Raw genomic sequence first — 5,079 nt, forward strand, 5'->3', positions numbered from 1 at the left:
AAGATTTGGCAGAGAAAACACTACTGTAGGAGCTGCTAATGAAAAGAGTTCCACATGTCTCTCCCTTTTTAAATAAAAGTCTCCAAATTTTGTGTTTGTTTTGTGTTTTGTGTGTGTGTGTGTGTGTGTGTGTGTGTGTGTGTGTTTCCCACAAGGCTATATGTGCTGGTTTCAGGGTCTTTTTTTTTTAAATTTCTTTTCTTTTTTTAAAGATTTATTTATTATATCTAGGTACACTTGTAGCTGTCTTCATTCACACCAGAAGTGGGCATCAGATCTCATTACAGATGGTTGTGAGCCACCATGTGGTTACTGGGAATTGGACTCAGGACCTCTGGAAGAGCAGTCAGTGCCCCTAACCACTGAGCCATCTCTCCAGCCCTGTTTCAGGGTCTTTATATGCTGCCTTTACATGTAATTTCTCTTTTGCCTTTTTTTTTTGAGGGATATATGCTTTATTGAAATTTTTAAATATTCTTCTGAGAGAGAATATCACATCTTCAATCAAGGCTCTTAGGTGGCCTACATTGCAAACTGAACTCTCAGCATGGAGGTCAGTGCAGAGTGCTGTGTTTAGCCGAAGGGCCCCTCAGGACCCATGCTCTTCTGTCAGCTTACCAGCCTTTGCCACAGCTTCTTCAATGGGTCCCACCATGTAGAAGGCTTGTTCGGGGAGATGGTCATAGTCACCTTCTAAGATCTGTTGGAATCCTTTAATGGTCTCCTCCAGGGGCACCAGCTTTCCCATGTGACCTGTGAAGACCTCAGCAACCAGGAATGGCTGAGATAAGAAGCGTCGTATCTTCCTTGCCCTGGACACAGTCAATTTATCTTCCTCAGAAAGTTCATCCGTACCCAAGATGGCAATGATGTCCTGGAGAGATTTGTAGTCCTGCAGGATCTTCTGCACCCCTTGGGCAACATCATAATGCTCACTGCTAACAATGTTGGGATCCATAATTCAAGAGGTGGTAGCATCCACAGCTGAATAGATGCCCAACTCAGCAATAGCACGGGACAGCACAGTAGTAGCATCCAAATGGGCAAAGGTAGTTGCAGGGGCAGGGGCAGTCCAGTCATCAGCTGGCACATAGATAGCCTGCACCAAGGTGATAGATCCCTTCTTGATGATGGTGATTCTTTCCGACATCGTACCCATGTCAGTGGCTAAGGTAGCCTACAGCAGAAGAGATTCTGCCCAATAAGGCAGATACCTCTGAGCCAGCATGGGTGAAGCAGAAGATGTTGTCAATAAACAGCAGGATATCTTGGCCTTCCTGGTCTCTGAAGTATTCAGCAACAGTCAGACCAGTCAGAGCTACCGGGGCACGAGCCCCAGGCGGCTCATTCATCTCCCATATACCAACACTACCTGTAGACCATAGACAAGTCAGAAAAGCCAGCAGGGTAATAAGGAAGCTACAGAGAAATGTAAGATTCCCAGTCAGAGAGATACCACTAATGGGAACGCTCACTAGATGTTCAATGTTTCTGTTTGCAAATTTCCTTTTCCCATTAGACATGAAATTCAAAACACTAAAAATAATTTCTGTACTAAAAATAAGACTGCCTATGTGAGTAGCTTCCATTCTATACCTTCAAATCAGCTTTCAAACAGCTGGGTTACTTGTCAAAAAAGGTCTATATCTCACATTGGTTGATATATTAGGTTGATAACACCAGATTCAATCATTTCATGGTATAAATCATTGTCCTCATGGGTCCTCTCACCAACACCAGCAAATACAGAATAACCACTATGGGCTTAGCGACATTGTTGATTAACTCCATGATCAGTACTGTCTTCCCAATGTCAGCACCTCCGAAGAGTCTGATTTTCCCACCCTTGGGGTATGGGGACAGCAGATCCACAACCTTGATACCAGTCGCCAGAATTTCCTGTTCAACACTCATCTCTATGAACTCCAGAGCCTCAGCATGCATTGGAGCGAATCGTTTGGTTTTGATAGGACCTCTCTCATCAATCGGTTCTCCAACGACATTCACGATTCTGCCCAAGGTCTCAGGACCAACAGGAATTTTGATTGGTACCCCTGAATCCAGTACTTTCTGGTCTCTAACCAAGCCTTCAGTGCCATTCATAACAATAGTTCTGACCGTGCTCTCCCCTAAATGCTGGGCTACCTCCAAAACCAGTCTGCTCTCCCTGCCTTGCACTTCCAAGGCATTTAGGATGGGTAGTAATCCCTCATCCAACTGGACATCCACCAGGGCGCCGATGACTGCCACAATTCGCCTGGTGGTGGTGCCTGCCTTCGGAGCTGCAGATACCCGTGCCGAATAGTCTCTGGCAGGATGAACCCCGGCGGGAGCCGCTTGCAGTAGAAGCTGCGCCTGTGGCAGCACAGCTGAAGGGCTGAGTCCCTATAAGTCCTCCGAGGCCGAGGCCAAGGCTAAGGCCACGCCCCACAAGACTCAACATGGCGGAGTCTGGGTGGAGATTCCTCTTTTCCCTTCTTTAGTGGCTCACGGTTTATGTTTCCGAGATGAGGTCAACATCATGACCTTGAAGACCACTAGTGAAGATGTTACATAGACTTCTCTTTGGTTTGGCTTGGGCTGGTGTTTTCTGGAGCTCACATGGAGTTCAGACATTATAGTAGTCAGGGTTCTCTAGAGTCACAGAACGTATGGGATTTCCTGGAATGATTTACAGTCTGCAGTCCAATGAACCCAATGATGGGCAGTTGTGAATGGGAAGTCCAAGAATCTAGTAATTGCTCAGTCTCATGAGGCTAGCTGTTTAAGCTGGTCTTCTTTATAAGCTGGGATCCTGAAGAAGTAGGTTCCAGCAGATATGCCGGCAAACAAGTGCAAGCCAAATGAAGAAGAACAAATACTTCCTTTTCCCATTGTCCTTCTATAGGCCTCTAGCAGAAGGTATGGCCCAGATTAAGGTGTGTACCACACCTGGATTTGGGACTTTGCTGTGTCCCAGGTTGACCTTGAATTTAGAGATCTGCATGCCTCGGTCTCCTGGAATTAAAGGTGTGTACCACCTTGCCTAGACCTAAGCGTTTCTTGGCCACTATGCCTCAAGAGATGGATCCCAGGTGTGCCCTCCATTTCTGGATTGTAGTTCATTCCAGATGTAGTCAAGACATAAAAAAGCATCTCATGCTTATGCCAGCTATCACCAGCCACCAACCGGTGGACAGGCGGAGACTACATTCTTCCCTTTTATCCAGGGTCTGTCACACCAGGCTGGCTCTGTCTCTCTGGAGCTCTGAGGTCACTCTGTCCTATCATTTCACCAAGGTACCATGGCTTGCTGTTGCCATGCACGCCCGGCTCTTCCAAATTCCATGGCTAGCTAGGATACACTCTTGCACACCAACCTCTACTGCTGTACCTTTCTCTGGAACCCAGTTGAGTCGTTGAGTGAAGGATACACACACAATCTTAGTTTAGAATCAACAGGTAACACAACCGCTGCGGGAAGAACCTAACACCCTAATACAAATTATTCTGTTAGAAATCCTCCAGGGGCAGATCCTGGCGGATCCGCCACTCAATCGGCAGCCTCCGGCTTCCTCCATTCTGTCTGCCTCCCTCTTCCCGACCCGGAAGTCCCGCCTACTCGCCTGTGATTGGTTCCCTGTAGTGTTTATTTATTAGGGGAAAATCCTACCATAAGCCACTGCTATCTTTTTGTTCAGCATACTACAAGACCTATATTCTTTGTGCGTAACGGCACAAGATGCTGATATTTCCTCTAACTGGTAATTTGAGTCCTAATTTCTTGGAGAAGACTGTGTCTGCTCGGTGTCTCTACCAAAAAAAAAAAAAAAAAAAAAAAAACAAAAAAAACAAAACAAAAAAAAAAACAAAGCTACTGTTTTTCCCTTTGGCACTGATAAAGATTTTTTGGCAAAGATACGTTGAGGCTAAGCAAATTCTATTTCTTCTTGAAGTGTAGCCTACTCCTCTTAGCATTCATTGATAGATCTTGCCTGGAACAATGCTTATTTCGTATTCTGACGGTGAGAGTCTATTTCCTTTATTCTTTAGAGCTTTTGATCGAGATTCTGTGAGGGAAAACTAGCCCTCATCTTCTCCCATAAATTAGTATCAGCATGGTTTGGCCGCCATTTCTTTTAGGTTGTGAGGTAAAATCCAGTATCAGTGCTATTGTTTTAGTGTCAACCACTGAGGACTCAGTCAGTTCTGCTGTGCTCTTTTTCTGGTACTATATGATGTGAGAGCATTAGTTTGTATTTTTGCTTTTTTCATTATTTAAAAAAAAATCTAGTGCAATTCTGGCTCTAAAGATGGGAAAGAACTCATGAAAAAATGTTCATTCACTTCTGAGTACAAATGTAAGATTTTTCTCAATGTAAGACAGAACCTATGGGTACAAAGAGTAAAGTGATCAAATGTCAATGCGAGGATCACTTGTGTGAAAACCCCAAACTGAATTTGTACGTCCCATGGCTCATTTTCAAAGGGGCCTGTTTAGGTCCAGCTACAAAGCAACAGAAAACACTGACCCCCTGAGCATGTCTGCTGGTCTAGCTTTTTCCTCAACATTCAAGTCCCACCAAGCTCCTCCTTGCAAACCAGAAGTTTGGAGTAGACAAATATGAGCAGACAAGATGATGCAGTCGATAAGCTTTCAAACAGACAAGTTGTAAAACTTACAGATGAACCCTCACAAAATTTTTGTTAAGAAAAGGAAAACTGTAAGGGCCATAGGGAAGCAGGCTGCCTGCATGGTGGGCAGCTGTGTACTCTGCCAGTTATCAGCAAGAGGGAGGAAAGGTGAAGCACTTAGGTTTCATAAACCCAATCTAGGTTGATGCTTGACAAGGTCCTTAAACAAACTGCCTGGTTGGTTTCACTACTCTAAGCTTCTGCGGCTCTTGGATCTGTCAGAAGTATCGAAATGAGGATCTTGAAGAGGCACCCAAATGCCTTTATCCAGTGCAGTGCTAGCTACGAAAGCCCAAATATAGAAGCAATCCAAGTGTCTCTTGACAGGTGAATAGATAAACGAAACACAGCATAGATACTAGCAATAGTCTTCAGCGGAATAAAGAAAGAGTCTGCATTTATAAC

General features: G+C 44.7%; 1 pseudogene; it reads right to left on the minus strand.

Moving 5' to 3' along the window:
- Positions 1 to 565: 565 nt before the first annotated feature.
- On the minus strand, positions 566 to 2,443 carry LOC116895678 (annotated as a pseudogene).
- Between the last annotated feature and the right edge of the window lie 2,636 nt (positions 2,444 to 5,079).

This window comes from Rattus rattus, chromosome 3 (genome assembly GCF_011064425.1).
Source record: "Rattus rattus isolate New Zealand chromosome 3, Rrattus_CSIRO_v1, whole genome shotgun sequence".
NCBI classification, from domain to species: Eukaryota; Metazoa; Chordata; class Mammalia; order Rodentia; family Muridae; genus Rattus; species Rattus rattus.